This window comes from Sminthopsis crassicaudata, chromosome 1 (genome assembly GCF_048593235.1).
Source record: "Sminthopsis crassicaudata isolate SCR6 chromosome 1, ASM4859323v1, whole genome shotgun sequence".
NCBI lineage: Eukaryota > Metazoa > Chordata > Mammalia > Dasyuromorphia > Dasyuridae > Sminthopsis > Sminthopsis crassicaudata.
The window spans coordinates 362,660,320-362,682,882 of NC_133617.1; positions in this window are offsets into that span (position 1 = coordinate 362,660,320).

The following is a 22,563-nucleotide window of genomic DNA, read 5'->3' on the forward strand; positions in this document are numbered from 1 at the left end:
AGACTATGCTAAAAAGCTACTAGAAATAATTCAAAATTTCAGCAAAGTGGCAGGATACAAAATAAATCCACATAAATCCTCGGCATTTTTATATATCACTAACAAAATGCAACAGCAAGAGATACAAAGAGAAATTCCATTCCAAACAAATGTTGAGAGTATAAAATATTTGGGAATCCATCTACCAAAGAAAAGTCAGGAATTATATGAGAAAAATTACAAAACACTTGCCACAAAAATAAAATCAGATTTAAATAATTGGAAAGACATTCAGTGCTCTTGGATAGGCCGAGCGAATATAATAAAGATGACAATACTCCCCAAACTAATCTATTTATTTAGTGCTATACCAATCAGACTCCCAAGAAACTATTTTAATGACCTAGAAAAAATAACAACAAAATTCATATGGAAGAATAAAAGGTCAAGAATTGCAAGGGAACTAATGAAAAAAAACTCAGAGGAAGGTGGTCTAAGTGTACCTGATCTAAAGCTATATTATATAGCAGCAGTCACCAAAACCATTTGGTATTGGCTAAGAAATAGACTGGTAGATCAGTGGAACAGATTAGATACAAAGGACAAAAAAGGGTACATCTATAGCAATCTAATCTTTGACAAACCCAAAGATTCCAACATTAGGGATAAAAATTCATTATTCGGAAAAAACTGTTGGGAAAACTGGAAATTAGTATGGCAGAAATTAGATATGGATCCACACTTAACACCATATACCAAGATAAGATCAAAATGGGTCCATGATTTAGGCATAAAGAGGGAGATAATAAATAGATTAGAGGAACAGAGGATAATCTACCTCTCAGACTTGTGGAGGAGGAAGGAATTTATGACCAGAGGAGAACTAGAGATCATTATTGATCACAAAATAGAAGATTTTGATTACATCAAACTAAAAAGTTTCTGTACAAATAATACTAATGCAAACAAGGTTAGAAGGGAAGTAACAAATTGGGAAAATATTTTTAAAAACAAAGGTTCTGACAAAGGTCTCATTTCCAAAATATATAGAGAACTGACCATAATTTATAAGAAACCGAACCATTCTCCAATTGATAAATGGTCAAGGGATATGAACAGACAATTCTCAGAGGAAGAAATTGAAACTATATCCACTCACATGAAAGAGTGTTCCAAATCACTACTGATCAGAGAAATGCAAATTAAGACCACTCTGAGATACCACTACACACCTGTCAGATTGGCTAAGATGACAGGAACAAATAATGACAAATGTTGGAGGGGATGTGGGGAAATTGGGACACTAATACATTGCTGGTGGAGTTGTGAAAGAATCCAGCCATTCTGGAGAGCAATCTGGAATTATGCCCAAAAAGTTATCAAACTGTGCATACCCTTTGACCCAGCAGCGCTACTACTGGGATTATATCCCAAAGAAATACTAAAGAGCGGAAAGAAACATATATGTGCCAAAATGTTTGTGGCAGCTCTTTTTGTTGTAGCTAGAAACTGGAAGATGAATGGATGTCCATCAGTTGGAGAATGGTTGGGTAAACTGTGGTATATGAAGGTTATGGAATATTATTGCTCGGTAAGAAATGACCAGCAGGAGGAATATAGAGAGGCCTGGAGAGACTTAAATCAACTGATGCTGAGTGAAATGAGCAGAACCAGAAGATCACTGTACACTTCAACAACAATACTGTATGAGGATGTATTCTGATGGAAGTGGAAATCTTCAACATAAAGAAGATCCAACTCACTTCCAGTTGATCAATGATGGACAGAGGTAGCTACACCCAGAGAAGAAACACTGGGAGGGGAATGAAAATTGTTAGCACTAATATCTGTCTGCCCAGGTTGCATGTACCTTCGGATTCTAATGTTTATTGTGCAACAAGAAAATGATATTCGCACACATGTATTGTACCTAGACTATATTGTAACACATGTAAAATGTATGGTATTGCCTGTCGTCGGGGGGAGGGAATAGAGGGAGGGGGGGTAATTTGGAAAAATGAATACAAGGGATAATATTATAAAATATATATATATATATAATAAAAAAAAAAACTAACAAAAGAATACATATTTAGTCTTAGCAGAAGGATCTTTAAAAGGACAGGCATTGAGGACATTTTTATTCAATTCAGCCCAGGGAAGCTTCTTTGTCTAACATTTATTTCATTTTCCAATAGAATACCCTTGGAACTCATCATAGCTACTTTATACTTAAAGGACTAGAAACATCTATTTATTATGATGCTATCAACAGCTTGAACTTCCAATCCCATGAACCAAGCAAATTTCAAGAATTTAATATTAACTTTAGCATTTGGGCAAATAAACACTTCTAATTCTAAAACAGCACCAAATAATCAAGACTCCTTCATCAATGCTGCATTGTATTCATGACAAGCTATCTCTTATTTAAATAACCTTTAAGGAAAAAGTAAGCTAATGATAACAGCTAGCTTAAAGGTTTGCAAATCACTTTACCTATTATATTTCATTTTACCTTCTTCACCATCCCAGAAGTTAGATACTGTTATTATGCTTATTTTATTGATGGGAAACTGAACCAGAAAGAGATTAAGTGATTTGTCCCAGCATCATACAGCCAGTAAGGATCTGAACTCATGGCTTGTTAACTGTTAGTTCTAAAACTCTACCTACTGCACCTTCAGGCTGCCTTAACTTACATCAGATCAATAATTAGTTTATTGCTACTACTACAGCTGATAACACAAAATATTCATAAGAGAAACTTTCTTTTTTGACAATTACGCTTTCTCAGGTAATACAATAACAGGTTCCTAGAATTGGGCATTATAAAGGCCTTTTCTGACTATCTCATTTCAGAGATGGAAGTAATAGACCATAAAAGGCAAAATTATTTCCTGGTGTCACATAACCACATGTGACATAATGTAACGTGCTCTCCTGGCAGTTACAATTACTAGTCTGTCCTAGACCCACCAGAGTACCTTTGACCACTGTCCTTTGCAGTGTGAGCTCTACCCGGCTCGCCTCCTCTGAGGCCTTCTAAGGTCTCTGGCCACAATCTCTTGAATCTATAGCTTAGTAACCGGTAGCGCACTCAAGAACAACCACGTGTAATCTTAAAAGCCTTTATTATACCTACTCACATAATGCCTTAACTGATGCCCTGACTTGTTGGTTCCCTAGTGAACACCTGGTCAGAAGACCCATGTATTCACTACCAAAACCCTTACCTCTTTCGGCTACCCATCTTGGCTTGGCCACCCAGGCTAGGAGCCAGGGTGAAGAGCACCAGGTTAAAGAGAGCGGTTGCTGCCTGCAGTGGGCTTACATAGGGCCTGTGAGGTCACACACACAGCCAATCAGCGAGAGAGTCACCCATTACGAAACTATCTCAATATGGCCAGGATCCCGCCCAAGGGCAGTCCTAATACTTCTGGGCCTCAATCTCCCGATGCACTGTGTCCGCCCATTTAAAGGGCCCTTACAACATAATGCCTGGCTCATGGCTTGGAAGGAAAGTGCTTTGTAATCTAGAAAATAAGTGCAACACACACACACACACATACACATACTTTGCTAAATATTTATTATTAAGCCCTTAGTTCTAGGCACTGGTAATATAAAAAAAGAGACAAAATTCAATCCCTTTCTTCATAGATCTATATATATATGTATATACAGAGAGAGAGAGAGAGAGAGAGAGAGAGAGAGAGAGAGAGAGAGAGAGAGAGAGAGAGACGGAGAGAGAGAGGTTAAATAGGAAATAACTAACATAGGACATACACTGGAATTAAGAGGGGTCAAGAAAGACTTCCTGTAAGAAGTGGGATTTTGGCTGTGACTTAAAGGACTTCAGGATGTCAGCAGTCAGATGGAGGAAGAAAAACATTCCAAGTATGAGGGATAATCAGAGAGAATTCCCAGAGCTGAGAGAGGGAGTGTTTCATCTGTGGAACCTCTCAGGAGGTCAGTATTACTAGATTTAAGAAAATGTGTCATGGAATACAGTGTAAGAAGATTGGAAATGTTGGAAGGGGATAGATTATGAAGTATCCTGAATATCAAACAGAGCATTTTATATTTGATTCTGGAGACAACAGGAAGTCACTGGAGTTTATTGAGTAGGGAGATGACATGATCTGAATAGAATTTTAGGAGAATCTCTTTAGTGAATGGATAATCAATTGTAGTGGAGATAAACTTAAGATAGACATCTCTACCTAAAGGCTGTTGATATAATCCATGGCATAAGATGATAATATCTTTTCACTAAAGTGGCAACTGTATCAGAAGAGATGAGAGGGCTTATTTAAGAATTGTTGTAAAGGTGATTAGATACATAGATATAGATAGATTTGATGTGGGTTAAGATTCCTTTCTGATTCCCAACCCCCATGAATTCCAGTGGGGGATATTGGGCTTTCCCAGCACCCATGGGATCTGAGCCAACTTGGGCTGTCCCAGCCTGCATTCTAATGATCTGCTCAAGTTTCCCAACCCCTACCCCAAGCACAAACAGCTTCCTCTTTATCTAAAAATTCATTGAATTCTATTCAAATTCTAGCCCTGGCTGAAGCTCAAGTCAGAGGCCAATCTGGGACTCCACCCAGGAGCCTCTTCAGATTACCAAAAGCCCCCCTATTATAAAAGGGACAAAACTGGAGTCAACTCTTTGCAGAAGTTCCAAACATGGCATCCTTACTCCAGCCATGTCAAGAATTTCTGCCCACCAGTGCCAGCCCTGGCTCTGGTGTCTTTCTACCTTTTAACCTTACTTCCAACCCCCACAATAAACCTCTTTTATCAATCTAGGTTTTCAGGTATGTAAATTCCTTTACAAAGGACTCTTGCACCTCTACTAGACCTCATTTAACTCTGTATCTTCGTGCTGAATTCAAAGGGGATGCAGGAGAGCTCTATTTGACTCCCTGTATCCCAAACCCACCACTAGACCTCAATTAAATCTAATTTCATTTAGATACTCCTTATCTAATTCTCATCAGATTTAAATAAATCTGTACACATACATAAATGTATAATATAATATATATGTGTGTTTATAGATGTACATGTATTTATATTTATTTCTCATCTATCAATAAAACATATTCAACTTCTCTGTTTTGTTAACTTTGCATTGTTAAGCTAAATACAAATAAATATATTAAAATTCCTTCTACATGGAAAGCAGAATGTAATGAAAGGAGAACTGGTTTTGAAATCAGAGAGCTTGGGTTTGAATTACAATTCTATGATTATTTGCATGAACTAAACCACAATCAATTAATTTCTCTGGACCTTCATTACCTCATACATAAAAGGAGATTGAAAGCTCATGGCAGTGCAAAATAAGGAGTATGATGGATTTGGCTCAACATTGTCATTTGCTTACCAATGACCTAAAATGGTCAAGAACTCCCTTCTTTCCAAGGTTACCCATCAGCTCACTTTTAGATAGCTTCAACTGATTTTCTTCACATTATGACAAAATCTTTATTCTAGATGACTTTTGCCCTTTGATTAGGTCCTCTGCAGCTGTTAAGTGAATCCTTATAGAAGACATTTACAATAATTATCAGATCAGCATCTTCAAGTCATTCTTACCAACTAGGAATTGGAGCCTAGTAGACAAGGAATAAGGTTCAGAAGATCATCAGCAGAAACTTATGGCTGCCTAGTCTGGTATTTCTCCAGAATCAGAGGAAATTCTGATGCTCAGGCCTCTTGACCTATATAAGGCAGGGCATGACCTAAGATCAGAGCAAGAGAGCAGTATAGATGGCACCCAGGGTGGTTAGGGCTACTACTAGAGACAGCTGCCATAGTCTATATAATGGCATATCTCTTTCCTGATAGCCACAGATATCTCCTCTTTAAGGAGTGGCTCGTGTTTCTATCCTTTGAAATAAAATTAAGGAAAATGTACAAACAGTTTTTATTTGAACATCATTGCCTTTTGGAGACCTGGTTAATATCTGAAATTTGCAATATATTATAGAGAGAGATACTGCCCTGATCCTAGAAACCTGGATCCCAGCAAAATAATTTTGTGATTATGGCACAATGGGTGAAAGATGAAGCAACTGAGGAAACAAAGGTTTTCAAGCAATGTATGTCAGTTACCCAACAAATTGAGACTAGTCACCTTCTCCACCTTCACTGGATCTCATATACAGGAAGAGACATGTTTTTAAAAATGAAAAACAATTAAAAAGAAACAATTAGCCAGGATATAAAAGCAGCTAACTTAATATCTAATTGAGGAAAAGATTATGATCTTTTCAAGTAGCAGTAAACAGGTACAATCAGAAAAGGAGTTTTCTGATTCCCCACCCAAGTATCTGTATACAATCAAAGGAACATGGAAAAAATAACTGATAGATCAGTATGGGCTCTCTATCCAAAGACATGTATAATTTTGTGAAACTTCTTGCATCAGTCTTAGGATCTGACTGGGTTTCTTCTTCTACTTAGCACAATTTAGGCCTTTAGTTAAAGGTCTCAAAGTAGTATGAAGTGATCCAGTTTGTTAGCTATGCAGTGCTAGGCTCAAAAATTGTTTTTGAGTTCTCTTACAATTCCTACAATTGAATAAAATTTTCTCACAGGATAGAAATTGTACTAGCTCATTAATTGGATAGAATAGGAACTAAGCTAGCTCCAGAATTAAGTTACAACAAACATTCAGTGTGATTCAATTAATTTCCATCACCATTTACTGCTCAATTCTCTAGATAGTGGCTGATAAAATATTTGGGAGAAAGAGGGCATTTCAGAATGCCTTATATCTCACTAATTTTGGACTAGAAATTTCTAATTTTACTCAAATAAAATTATAATAACCTTTTAGCAAACACAGTTTAATCTGCTTAGAACCAATCCATGAGCAGCTCTAGGAAACCTGCTTCTGGACTTATGAAATGGTGTATTAAGGAGAGCCTTGCCTTCCATGTCACATTAAGCACATGTACTCTTAACTGTTTCTTGTCTGCTTCTTATGATAAAGAAAAATCTTTAAGTTGTTTACTGAAACAATAGGCTGCAGAAGAACTCAACTTCTCTTTCCCTGGTACCATTTGGTAAGCCTTGGTGAAGATATTGATAGCAAGATTGTTAGTAGTGACCTCTCTGCTGTCTTGTTTACACACATGATATTCTCCATGATGTTGAAGGCCAAAAGTATTCAAGGACACCACTAAAATCCTAAGCTGGAGAAGGAGCCAGGTTTAGGGAATTGATTTACCTGTGCAAGTGGGAATTGTGATAAATGCCCAGATCTCATATGTATTACAAAGGGAAATAGAAGTGTGTCAAGGCTTCACTTCATTTTATTTTGTACTGTGTCAACTACTGTGTGTATAATTGATGGAGTCTTTGAACTTTTCTTTTAAAAGCATTTGAACAAGGAAGAATTTCTTTTTACTTTGGAGGAAAAGAAATGTAACAACCCAGGAAACAAGTAGTTAAATGTTCCAGTCCCCTCAGAAGCATGAGCTGAAGAAGAGGCAAAGAATAGCCAACTGTCAGCATCACAAGTAACTTAAGACAGCATTGAAGAAATGATCTGCAGTAATTGTGCCTCCAGTGTCAGCTAGGATTTGATCAGTTCCTAGGACAAAGAAAATCCAGGGATATTGTGCAGGGATGAAATGAACTAAGACATAAGAAATCGAAATGGTCAATAAACTGAATAAGGCAAAGTCTTTTTTTTTTATTTTTTTTTTATTTTTAGTGGAGTTAACTCTGACATTAATACACTATTGTAACAAGGAACAAGAAGGAATTGGTGCTGAGACACTTTCTTCCCAGACATTCTTCAAATTCTTCTACCTCAGCCAGCCCAGCAAATACTTACCTCCTGTTAATTCCCACTTAACTGGAATTTTATGTCTTATAAATCTGCTCCCCTTTGAACATTGTTTTATGTGTTTTTTCTTCCATATATGTTAATTTTGTGTTTTGGCTGTCAATTATTTCCACAAGAAGTAGAGACGATGTTTGCTTTTTTTTTTTGTATTTTTACCTTCTTTTCTTCACCTCCTACTCCTCAATCCCTTTTAGTTTGGTTTCTAATACTTCCACTCAACTGAACTGTTGTTACCACAAATCTTGTTACCATCAAATCCAGTGATCTTTTCTCATTTACCATCCTCTATAAATCATAAAATTATTGAATACATCCTTCTAATGGACATTTTCCTTACTTGACTTGTAAAACATTCTTTTGCTTGGGTTTCTTATAAGTACTGGTGGGCTCAATTTTTATGTAGAAGCAAATAATCTCCAAACTAGTAATCTTTGACTTTTTGCTTTCATTTTCCCATCTAATTAGTTATCAAATCTTGTTCCCTCTCTTTTTTTAAACCTCTACATGAGCACTTGCTTATATCTTATTTTCAATAATCAGGTAACTTCCAGCCTAGTCAGAACCTCATTATCTTTTCCTTGTATAACTGCAATAATTTACTTATTGGTTTCCTTGACTCATTCATGTCTCTAACTCTCAGACTGTGCCACTTCTTTGCTTAATAAACTACAGTGACTCTCAATTGTCTCTGGAATCAAATATTATTTCACATTTATGTCATCCATTTTAATTTCTTTGTTGTAAATTCTATAATGGTATATTATAGCATAGTAGATAGACAGCTGTGACTTAGAAAAACCTGAATTTTAATTTCTGCCTCTGATGTATATTGTGGTTTCAAATTCAAAACTGAATTGGGGCCACTAACCCATTAGTGAAGAATACTGCAGGTCACATATTGACTTAAAAAACATGTAAAAGCATTACTTATATTCTATTGCATTTTTATTTGTCTTGTTGAATATTTCCCAATTAATTTTAATCTGGTTCAGGAATCACTCAGGAGTATTTTGGGTAGCAATATTGGCTATGAGGCATATATTTGACACCTTTGTATTTGACTATTGAAATAATAATATATATCGAATTGTCCAGTAAAGAATGAGAAATGGAGAACAAGAAGTCAGGTAATTAAAGTTTGATTGGGTGTCAATGTAAAAATGGTTATGAAGGTCAAAAACTCCCAGAGATTAGATCAGTTAAACTGTAATATGCATGGATTCTAGTAGCTGGAGTAAAAAAATTCAAACCATGCTACTTTGGTTTGCACTATACAAATAAAATTGGAGGCTCTAGGAGTATCTCTCTTCCTATATAAATAAATGTGAATGGGGAATATGGAGGATGCATGCTTAAAGTAACATTGATGGAAGGTTAACAAATTACTATTAAAAAGAAAAAAAAACAACAACTTAGCTACATCACCATTTTACACTTCCTTTAATTATTTTATTTATAATAATATAAGACAGAAATCAATGTTTTCAAATTTGCTTTATTCTAAACAACAACTTAGCTACATCACCATTTTACACTTCCTTTAATTATTTTATTTATAATAATATAAAACAGAAATCAATGTTTTCAAATTTGCTTTATTGAGGAAGCCTCTTCATTCTACCTCACTATTATTCTCTCACTTACTTCCTTTTTTGTTCAAAATGCTGATTCTATTACAGCTTTTCAGTTTCTGGACCTTAGATAATTTCTATTCCTTAATCACCTAGAAAAAGGGACTATTTCAAGGAGGTGCTATTAGTGACTTACTATGCTACAAGATGTAGAAATATTAAGAAAATAAAGGATAAGAAAAACAACAATGTATTTAGTTATTACAAGACCATTTTTTTCTCTAACATTTATTCATCCATTCATTCATTCATTCATTCATTCATTCATTTTTTCTTTTTAAACTCAGCTAAAAATTTCTATTAATTCCCATTAATAAATATGTTGAGGTGTATTTAATTATAGGCTATTCAATAGTAGAGATTTTCTTTTGCATGAAGACAACTCATTTGAGAAGCTAATTAAAAAAACAGCCATTACTAATTTTTAAGCAAGTTCTTATTGCTAATCTGAATATGAAGCTCTAACATTTTCTAGAATATGAAAGTCATCATATTTTTGTTTTGGCATCTTGAAAAAATTCTTAAAGAAAATATTAAGTTAACCTTGAATAGCAATTAGTGATTTTATTGTCTATAGACTAAACTACCTATTAGTGCTCTGCATAAGGCCAGAGCAATACTAAATGACAGAGTATATATCATCTAATATAGAAAAAAATATATATTACTGATACTGAGTCAGCTTTTTGCACTTAGTACAGTTCATTTAAGACAGAATTCAGAAAAAATACTTTCCCTCTCTTATTCTCCCAGGATCTTGCTTGGAACCACTGAATGTTTGATAAGCAGCATATCAAAGTTATTTTCCCTCATTTTATTTTAATTCTCAAGATATAAAATACTTCCCATTTTCTTGCGAGTTAGATGATGGTTAGTAGAGTACAGAGTGAGATTGAAGGCAAATGTGCTGATTTGCTTTGCTTGACTATAATATTTGTTACCAGAGAGAGCATCTGATTGAATCAGGGGAATAATGGTAAAAATAGTATTAACAAAACATTTCAAAATTTACAGAAGAAAATAAAATAGTTCAGAAGTTACACAAATAGAGAAAATTTGATATTAGTTTGTCAAATATATGCATGTAGGTGTGTATGTGAATGAGATGAGGTGAGATCTTTCAAGACAGTTGTGAAAATCGAGTAAGGCTTCATCTACTTCAGAGTTTGAATAGGCCTGAAGGACTTTGAGCATTGATCCTAAGTCCCCTTCCTGCTATCCTCCCATGACATCATTTTCTCCCTATTTCAGTCAAATATGGGCAACTATGTACTTATTGGTCAAGTTCAATTTCTTGGGTAGTTTCCACATTTAGAATGTGATACCCTTAGCCAATGAGGATGAGGGTCAGTGGTGGGAGGGGGTATTTGCATTAGGGATTAAAGTGTTAACCCTTGACAGGAGGTGTTTCCTCCCTTTGATTTCATGCTCCACTGGGGGAGGCCCTTTTCCCTAGAATGTATAATAAACGTTGCTTTGCTTCTAGAGGTCTCTCCAGCTTTTTTTTTTTATTAAATGGTGACCCCTCACCATTTCTGAACCACACATATGTATATGTATATACACTCATATATAATATATATATGTATATATACATATATCTAAATAAACACAAATACCTATACAGACATTTCTACATAAATATACATATGTATATATAAATAGAAATTGAGTTTTTATTTGATCTTATTTCCTGTTCTTTGTAAATTGAAGTATTTTGGTTTGTTGATTATTATCAAATGCTTAATAAGAAAAATTTTTTAAAGTTACGTTAGGGCTAACAATTAGGAAGAAGAGTCATTTAGTTCCTTGGTATGTAGGAACCATAAAATTGGTTGTTATCTTTAGTATTCCCAACCTCCCCTTTCTGTTTCTTGTTTCTCTCCAGTTTTCACACATATTCAGGGTTCTCACTTCCCTTACAACTCAATACCAACTCTCAAAGTCATTTTTATCATTAAGCTAATATTATTTAAATTGTGACCCTATGGCAGTAGCAAAGGGTGGGATAGTTACAGAATCATAAGACAATCAATTAATAGCTGGAAGGGACTTGAAAGGCCATCTAGTGCAATGCCCTTTATTTTAATTACTTTACAGAAAAGGAATTTGAGTGTCAGGGAGATTTAACATTCTGGGGTCATACAATTTGTATCAGAGACAGAATTTGAATCCAGATATTTTCCTTACTTCATTTACAGTCTTAACAGGAATTAATGTTAGAGGTGGGAATTCAACATTGTAGTTTCAAGCATCATCCTTTAGATTGGGATATGCTTATGCAGGGGAAGCTTCAGAGATTTTCAGGATAATCACAAGCCTTGAAAACATTGTGCTTCAGAGATTTTCCTGAATCTAAAGGATGGTATTGTGCTGAATATATCACCAATTTTAATACTAAAGATAATATGAATTTCCAATCAGTTAGGATCTCAAGAACTAATAATTTGTGTGACACTTTGTTTTTGATCCAAGAAAAATTATGAAACCTTTGACTAAGGAAACGATTTTGTCAGGATGGACATAAGAATGAAATTATCATTAGGCTGTGTTAGCTTTAAAACATTATATATAATCTAATCCATAGAAAAATATATTTTGAGAGGAAGACTATGAAAAGGCATTTGCTTTGCAAAGCAATTCTATGTCATTCTGAGCAAAGAGAGAATAACTAAAAAGACCTTTAGAATAGAAAGTGTCAGTCAATCATTATTTCATTGCTTATGTTATCACCCTGGTGGGAATTTCCTTCCATTGATTGTACCAACTTCAAATTTCACCTCCAAACTGCATTCCCTGATTATTCTACTCACATCAAAGAAGGAAAAGAACTTTGACTATGACCATAGAAAATTACTATGGTGACACAAAAGGCCAAAACCCCAACTCAGACAAAGGGAATGTCAGTGCTATGAATTGGTCTCAAGCACAAAGAGACTTCTTGGAAGTGCTCATAAAAAACTTTAAAAGGCAAATAGGAAAGGGAAAAGAAACCATGAGAAAAGGAATTAGAGGTATGTAAGAGAGAGTCAACACCTTGGAAAATAAAGGAAATTCCTTAAAAAAATACAAGCAGCCAAATGCAAAAAAAATCCAATGAAGAAAATATACCTTCTGAAGTAGTGGTAACCAAATGGAAAAAGAAATACAAAAACTAACTGAAGAAAATCACACATTAAGAACTAGAATGGGTCAAATTGAAGCTAATGACTCTTTGAGACATTAAAAATTCGTCAAAGTAAAAAGAATGAAAAAATGGAGGAAAATTTAAAATTCTTCATTAGAAAACACGACTCACTTGGCAAATAGATCCAGAAGAGATGATTTAAAAATTATTGGTCTAGCTGAAGGCCATGGCTAAAAAAAAAAAAAAAAAAAAAAAAGAGAGCCTGTATAGCATTCTTTAAAAGATCATGAAAGAAAACTGCCCCAATATTCTAAAAACAGAAGGGGAAATATATAGTCATTGAAAGAATTCCTCAATTGCTGGAACGCTGGAACTCTGTCTTCCCAGAAATCAGCCAGAGTAAGGATAATCAAAAGTCTTTATTCTTGGTCTTTTGAGGTTGAGGTCAGGGGATTAAATCTAGCAATCTACACACCTCCTACACTCTCTCCACCACCAGGAAAATGCCTCAATTTCCTTCTCCTACTCCACCCACCCCTGTCACTTCCCCTCCTTTGTCCACATCTGCTCCAGCCAGCACCGAATAGCTGAGGAGGGTCATCCTTCAAACGTGTTAATAGAGAATTGTCCAATTGGCAATTAGTCTCACATGCTCCATTATCCAAGTGCATTTGCTCAGTTCTAGCCCTTTACACTCAATCACCTTCAAAAAGAAATCCCACAAGGAAAATCCTAAGGAACATTATTTTAAAACTCCAGAACTACAATCTTAAGGGAGTAAAAAAAGACTGCAAGCTGCTAGACAAAAACAATTCAAATATCAATGAATAAGAGTCAGGATTACCCAGAATCTGGCAACTTCTATAATAAGGGATCACAGGGCCTGGAATACCATATTCCAGAAGACAAAGGACCTAGGGTTCCAATCAAGAATTAACCATCCAGCAAGGCTCATCATCTTTTAGGGAAGGCAATGGAGCTTCAATGAAGTAAGAGACTTTCAATCATTTCTATAGAAAATATTAGCACTAAACAGAAAATTTAATCTACAAACATAGGACTCAAGAGAACCATAGAAAGGTAAATAGGAGGAAATATGTATTATTTAAATATTAAAATGTTAATTCTTGAAAACTGTATCTGGCACTGGGACAGACAGTGGGGGGCATCACATGGGCTGAGGTGTGGTTGTATATAGACTCTGATGTGATGACATCAAAAAAGACATTAAGGGATACGAAAAGATCTGTACTGGAAAAAGAGGAAAGGGGAGGTATAATGGGACAATTAGTTCACATGTAGAGGTATAGAAGACCTATTATAATTGAGGGAAAGAAGAGAAGTGGATGAGCGAGCATTGTCTGAAACTCTATTTCATCAATTTTGTCTCTAAGAGGGAATAATTTAATCATTCAGTAGGGTAGAGAAATTTATCTAACCCTATAAAGGACTAGAAAGGGGAGGGAGGCCAGAAACACTAGGAAAAAAGATAAGAGAAGGGAAGAGAGGTGATAGAAGATAAGTTAGTGGGTGGGATGGGTTAGGAAAACAAACAAAACTACTAAGGAAAGAGTAGAAAGAGAGAAAAAAAAGCATATATAAGAGAGAAAATAAGATGGGGGAAAATAATGAGCCAGTAATCATAACTGTTAATATAAATGGGATGAACTCTCCCATAAAACATTGTAGTAACAAATTAAATGTATGTATATGCAAAAAGTGCTAGAGTATAAAAATTCCTAGAGAAGATATTAAGCTAATTCCAGGAATAAATGGACAGCAAAGCTATAGTGGTGGGGGAACTCAACCTTCCCCTTTCTGAATCAGAAAAATCCAGCCACAAAATAAAGACACTATGGAGGTTAATAGAATCCTAGAAAACCTACGATGTAAAAATTGAATAGTAAGAGAAAGGAATACAACTTTTTCTTTCTTTTTTTTTTTTATCTTTTTATTGCATTTTTATTTATTTTGTTAAACATTTCACCACTGCATTTTTCCTTTAAATATTTCTTTATTTTTCCCTCAATTTAATATTTACATTTTCCCTAGTTACATTTAAAATAATCTTTTGCATTTCTTTCTAAAACTTTGGGTTCCAGATTTTCTCTTAACCCCTCTTTCCCAATCCTCACATGTGAAGTTATGCAAAACATTTCCATAAAGTCCTGTTGTGAAAGAAAACATAAATCTTTCCCCCTAAAAAACCCCATAATTTTATTTTAAAAATATTTTATTTGTTTTAATCAATCAAGATCTGTTTTCTTATTCTCCTTTCCCTTTTTTTCTAAAGCTTTTTTATTTTCAAAACATATGTACAGATAATTTGACAACACGGGTCCTTACATAATTGTGTGTTTCAGATTTTCTCCTCCTTGCCCCTAACCCCTCCCCTAGCTGGCAAGCAATTATATATATGTTGAACATGTTTAAATATATGTTAAATCCAATATGCATAAACACATTTATACAATTTTCTTGCTGCACAAGAGAAATCAGATCAAAAAAAAGAAAGTAAATGAGTAAGGAAACAAAATGCAAGTGAGCAAAAACAAAAACCAAAAAAATGAAAATGTTATGTTGTGAGCCACATTCAGTTCCTACAATCCTCTGTATGGGTATAGATGATTCACTTCATCACAAGATCATTGGAACTAGCATCAATCATCTCACTGCTGGAAAGAGGCACGTTCATCACAATTAATTGTCATATAATATTGATGTTGTCTTCTGGTTCTGCTCATTTCATTTAGCATCAGTTCAAGTATGTCTCTCCAGGCTTCTTTAAAATTATCCTCCTGATCATTTCCTATAGAACAATAATTTTCCATAATATTCATATGCCATAACTTATTCAGCCATTCTCCAATTTATGGGCATCCACTCAGTTTTCAGTTTCTTGCCAATACAAAAAGGACTGCCACAAACATTTTTGCATATGTGGGTCCCTTTTCTTTACTTTAAGATATTTTTGGGGATATAGGCCCAATAGAAACACTGCTGGGTCACAAGGTATGCACAGTTTGATAAATTTTCCAAGTTCCAAATTTCACTCCAGTATGGCTAGATCTGTTTGTAACTCCTCCAACAATGTATTAGTGTCCCAGTTTTCCTACATTCCCTCCAACATTCATCTTTGTCTTTTTCTGTGTAGTGGTATTTTGGAGTTGTCTTAATTTGCATTTCCCTGATTAACAATGATTTAGAGCATCTTCTCATATAATTAGAAATAGTTTTAATTTCTTCATCTGAAAATTGTCTGTTCATATTCTTTGACTATTTATCAATTGGAGAATGGCTTGGATTCTTATAAATTTGAGTCACTTCTCTATATATTTTAGAAATGAGGCCTTTAACAGAAACCTTAAATGTAAAAAATGATTTCCCAATTTATTGCTTCCCTTCTGATCTTGTTTGCATTACTTTTGTTTGTATAAAACCTTTTTAATTTAGTATAATCAGAATTATCTATCTGCTGTTCAATTATAAATTTCAGTTCTTCTTTGGATACGAATTCCTTCCTTTTCTACAAATCTGATATATATTCTTCTAATTTGCTTATAATATCTATATGAATAAATCATGAACCCATCTAGAGCTTTTCTTGGTATGTGATGTTACATGTGGGTCAATCTCTAATTTCTTTTATATTTCCAATTTTCCCAGAAGTTTTTGCCAGATGGTGAGTTCTTATCCTCAAAGCTGTGGTCTTTGGGTTTGTCAAACACTAGATTGCTATATTAATTGCCTATTTTGTCCTGTGAACCTAACCTATTTTACTGATCAACCACTCTATGTCTTAGCCAGTACCAAATGGTTTTGATACAACTGCTTTACAATATAGTTTTAGGTCTGGCACATCTAGACCACCTTCATTAGCATTTTTTCATTAATCCTCTTGAAATTCATGATCTTTTGTTCTTCCAGATGAACTTTGTTACTATTTTTTTCTAGATTTGGAAAATAATTTCTTAGGAGATTGATTCATATAGCACTAAATAAGTAGATTAATTTAAGTAGTATTGTCATTTTTATTATAGTCGCTCGGCCTACCTATGAGAATTTGATATTTTTCCAAATGATTGATTAGGTCTGACTTTATTTGTCTGGAAAGTGTTTTGTAGTTTTGTTCATATAGTTCCTAACTTTCTCTTATTTATTCTTATTTATTTTGTGGTTTGATTTATCTAGTTCTGAGAGAGCAATGTTGAGATCTCCCACTGTTATAGTTTTGCTGTCTATTTCTTCTTGCATCTCTCTTAACTTCTCCTCTAGGAAGTTGAATGCTATACAACTTGGTGCATATATGTTTAATATTGATATTGTTTGATTATCTATGGTACCCTTTTGTAAAATATAGTTTCCTTCCTTGTCTCTTTTAATTAGATCTATCTTTGCTTTTACATAATCTGAAATCAGGATTGCTACCCCTGGTGTTTTTACTTCATCTGACGCATAATAGATCCTGCTCCAGTCCATTTACCTTCACTCTGTATGTATCACTATGCTTTAAATATGTTTCTTGTAAACTACATTTTGTAGGATTCTGGCTTTTAATCCAGTCTGCTATCTGCTTCCATCTTATGGATAGTTCATCCCATTCATATTTACAGTTAAAATAACTGTTTTTCCTGCCATCTTATTTACCCTAAGGTATGATTTTCTCTTTTCTTTGCCTCTTCCCTCCTCCAGATTACAAAGTGATAACTTAGGCTGTCTAAACAATTCTCTGGATCAGAATTCACACCTTTGGTTCAGACCTTTGAAAGGAGTTTGCACCTTGTAATCCTAACAGACCACCACCCTCAAACAGTTCTCCCCCTTTAGAGCCACTCCTCCTTTCTTACACCTTTCCCCTAATACTTCTGTTTTCCCTTTTATTAGCCTTTCCCTTTCTTTTCCCCCTTTTCCTCTCATTTTCCTATAAGGTGAGACAAGTTTCTCTGTTAAACCAAATATGTCTGGTATTCTCTCTTGGAATCAATGCTAATGAGACTAAGATTCATACAATGCTCATTCCCCTCACTTCTTTCCCTCAATTATAATAGCTTTTATTTTTGCCTCTTTGTGAGATGTTGTTTCCCTTATTTTACCTCTTTTTTCCTCTTTTCCCAGTACAATCCACTTTCTATCCTAGTTTCTTTTTATTTCTTTTTATTATATTATCATAATAAGATCAAATTATACCCGCAATCTCTAACAGAATATAACAGAAATATAGTTCTCAAGAGTTCTTTCCTTTTACCTTTTTTATGCTTCTCTTGGGTTCTGTGTTTGGAGATCAAATTTTTTCTCACTTCTGTTTTTTTTTTTTTTTTTTTTTCATTAGAAATAGGTGAAATTCACCTATGTCATTGAGTTCATCTTCTTCCCTGAAACATAATGCTCATTTTAGCTGGATAGCTTATTTTTGGCTGTAATCCAAGTTCCTTTGCTTTTAGGAATATCAAATTCCAGGCCCTTCAATTCTTTTAGTTTGAAAGCTGCTAGGTCCTGGGTAATCCTAATTGTGGCTCCTCAGTATTTAAATTGTTTCTTTCTGATTGCTTGCAATATCTTTTCTTTGGTGTGATATTTTGAAATTTAGCCACAATATTCCTTGAGGATTTAATTTTGGGGTCTCTTTCAGGAGGTTATTGGTGAATTCTTTCTATGGCTATTTTACCTTCTGATTCTAAAATATCAGGGCAGTTTTCTTTTATGATTTCCTGTAATATAATGTCTAGGCTTTTTGTTTGTTTGTTTGTTTGTCTGTTTGTTTGTTTGTTTTCATCATGGCTTTCAGGAAGTCCAATAATCTTAAATTGTCTCTCCCAGATCTATTTTCCAGGTCAATTTTTCCCCCTTAGGAAATATTTCTTATTTTCTTCTATTTTTTCATTTTGTTTTTGTTTTTGTTTTTGTTTTTGTTTTTAGTTGACTGATTCTTGAAGTCTTATTGGGTCATTCACTTCCATTTGTCCAATTCTAATTTTTAGTGTATTATTTTCTTCAGTTATTATTATTATTATTTTTTTAGATCCTTTTGTTGTATATTCTTTGTTTCAGTTTCCTTGGGGGTTTCTGGAAGCAGCCTTCCTTTTAGTTCAGTAATCACCACATGAGTAGCCAGGAGTTAAAGTCCAAATCCTTTGTTGTCTCTTTCCAAGTCTTGTCTCCTTTCTTGGGCCCCAGTTAGTTTTCTTAGAGGTCTATTTCTCTCCTTGCCCTCTGTATCTCTCTGAATGAATCCTGGCTGAGGCTCCTAGTTCATATGCTCTATACTGATTATAAACCAATCATTATATCACTAGAAAACCATTATTTGATGTAAGATTAAATCAATCATACTGAACCATACTAAACTAGATAACAATTGTCTCTATCAGTTCCACTGACTTAGCACCTTGTAAGAATTCTTTGTTTCAAGTTCAGAGTTCTGGCCCATAACATTTTGTAATTGGCCAATTGAATATTTTTGTTCCTTTCATTCTTTTTCCATTTCACAAAATTTGTTTTTCAGTGAATTGGTGTCTTTTTATATCTCTTTCATAGGGCATTTTATGCTTTATCCATTTCTTCTTACAATGATCTAATTTCATTTTCCCATTTTTCTTCTAACTTTCTTTTAAGATTCTTTATGTAATCTTCCAAGTAATCCTTATGATATGGGGATCAGATCATGTTTCTCTTTGGGGCATCATCTGAAGTTGCTTTACCTTTAGAAACCTCAGGATTTGCAGTCTGGGTCTGTTCTTTCTATAAAAGCTGTATGTGGTGAGAGGTTTGTTTGTTTATTTGTTTGTTTGTTTGTTTGTTTTTGTTTTGTTTGTTTGTTTTGTTTTTTTATTCTTTTTTTTTTTTTTTTTTTTTTTTTTTTTTAAGGTTTGAGGTCTGTTCAATGTAAAGGAGTGACAGATGCTTTAATTTGCCCTGGGGCAGTTCTGCTGACTGATTTACACTGCTGAGTAATTGTGTCTAGGTCTGGTGTTATTCCAGGGCTCAGTGGTTTACAATATGCTTTTTATAGCAAATCTGCTAATACCTGCTTGCAACCAGGACAGAATAACTTAAAAGGCTCACAGAAGATTCCCAGGTGTGTGGAAGGTGTAAAGCTCTAACTCTTGCCCCAACTCTTTGCCCCAGGTCCCTTGCTGTAGTCTGGGATCAGAAGATTGTCCCCCTGCTCATTTGAAACAGATCTCTTGTGATGTTCTTCTAAGGTATCTTCTTCTGGGAATGTGTTGTCATCCAAATGTTTGTGGGTTCTTTGACTCTAAAAATAGTTTAAAGGCATAACTTGCTGTTGGTTTGAGAGAAGGTCAGAGGAGGTCACAGAAAGTTGTGTCTGTTCTCTCTCATCTTGGCTCCGCCCTTGAGAATACACTTTTTTCTTAGCAATACATTGTTCCTACACAAAGAATGAACATTTTTTAGGCAACAAAAACCTCACAGCCAAATGCAAAAAGGCATAAATATTAAATTGTTCCTTTTCAGAACACAATGAAAAAAAAATTATATTCAATAATGGGCCAGGGAAAGATAGACTGAAAAATAATTGGAAATTAAATAACCTAATCCTAAAGAATCAATGGGCCAAACAACAAATTACAGAAACAATCCATAATTTTATCTAAGAGAATAACAATTATGAGACAACATACCTAAAACTATGGGATGCAGCCAAAGCAATTCTTAGGGGAAATTCAATGAATTGGGTATGCACATAAAAAGCTAGAAAAAGAACAAATTAAAAAAGAATACTCAATTAACCACCTAACTAGAAATTCTGAAACTCAAAGGAGAGATCAACAAAATTGAAACTAAGAAATCTATTGAACTAATTAATAAAACTAAAATTTGGTTTTGTGAAAAAACAACAAAAAGATAAATTTTTGGTTAATTTGATTAGAAAAAGGAAAGGGAGGGCAGAGCCAAGATGGCAGAGAAGAAACACACGACTCTGTGAACGTCCTTACTCCCTCACAACCAATTAGATAAATCAGCCTCAGAAATAGTGTTGGACTGATAGATACCACAAGGACTGGAAGCACTACTTACCAGCTGAAGAGAATCTGGTGTTTCAACAGAAAAGGTCAGTTCCCAGGGGAGGAAGAAGAGAGGCCAGCACAGACGACCGGGTGCTAGCATACTGCACTGATCACGCTGGGAAGGGCTATGGGATCAGAGAAGCCACTGAGATAAAGGAATCTGGCACAGGCTATTAGCTCTTCTCTGCTTATAATACAGCAGTTCAGAGGAGAAATCTAAACTAATTTAAAAATTCAAAGATAGATTAGATCTTCCCAGTTCCTAGGGGTGACTCAGCAGATCTTGGCACTGGGGGGTGTGGCCCCTAGCTCCCACCTGAGACTAGTTAAGAGATTGAGAAGTGGGCGGATACGGCCCAAGGCAACACACACTGCCTAGCTCAGCTGGAGGGTGTGGAACTCAGCTCTGGAAGTCCCAGAGAAGCAGAACCTTTGAACTAGGGACCGAGGTTTCTGGCAGACACTTCCAGTTTGAGCGCAGGGGCTTTTCACATCACCTGCTACTGACATTCACGCCCCACCGGGACGCATAGGCCGGGCTTTGTGTCGCCTTTACTGTTCAATATTAAACCTCAGGGAAGCCGATAGAACACAGTGCCCTCAAGGCACAGCAGTGCTAGGCACCTCTGAGGCTCTTCCAGGGAGAGGGTGGGGAACTCTCTCCCAGAGCTCTCTCTTAGCTCAGGCTCAGGAGCCGCTGCATCCATCTGGTCTGGGAGGAAGCTGGTAAAGAAATAAATAAATAATTTCCTACCCCAGGGACAGACCCCAAAAGATTTTTCAAGTATGAGCAAAAAGCCCAGAAAAACCATAGATTCCTTCTACACAGAGAAAGAGCGGGTATCCAACCCCGAGGAAGTTAACAGCAGAGATTCAGCAGATAACAACCTAAAGGGGAATGATTCCTGCCCCCCATCACATAACTCTATCCTAGAAGAGCCTATTAAAAAGTTAAGAGAGTTTGAAGAAAAATGGGGAAAGGAAAGGGAAGCTATGATAGAGAATAACAACGTCCTGAAATTGGAGTAGGAAAAAATAAAGAATTCACAGGAGATGCAGGGAAACAAAATTTGTGAATTAGAAAAGGTTAAAAAATCACAGGAAAGTAGGATTTCTGAATTGGAAAAGATAAAAATGTCTCAAGAAAATAGAATTTCTGAATTGGAAAAAGAAAATAATTCTCAAAAAAAATTAGGGAAATGGAAAAAAATTCAATAGAGCAAAATAATTCATTTAAAAACAAAATTGGGCATTTACAAAAAGAACTAAAAACTGTGAAAGAAGAAAATAACTCCTTAAAAGTCAGGATGGAACAAATAGAAATGAATGATTCACAGAGAACCCAAGAATCAGTCAAATAAAGCAAAAAAATGAGAAGCTGGAGAACTATGTCAAATACAAAATCTATAGACCTGGAAAATAGATCTAGGAGAGATAATCTGTGGATCATTGGACTTCCAGAAAACTATGACCAAAAAAAGAGCCTAGCTTCTATTTTACAGGAAATTATCAAAGAGAACTGTGCAGAGATAATAGAAACAGAAGGGAAAGTAGATGTGGAAAGAATTCATCAAACTCCTTCTGAAATAGACCCTAAAAAAAGAACACTACGGAATATTGTGGCTAAGCTGCAGAATTACCACACAAAGGAGAAAATCTTGCAAGCAACTAGAAAAAAAAAAACAATTTAAATACCAAGGTGCCACAATAAGGGTCATTCAAGATCTGGCTGCCTCCACATTAAAAGATAGAAGGGCCTGGAACCTGATATTTCATAAGGCAAAAGATCAAGGACTGCAACCAAGAATGAACTACCCAGCTAAGTTTAGCATCTTTTTCCATGGAAGAAGATGGTCATTCAATGAAATAGAGGAATTCCATATGTTTCTAAGGAAAAAACCAGACTTAAACAAAAAATTTGAT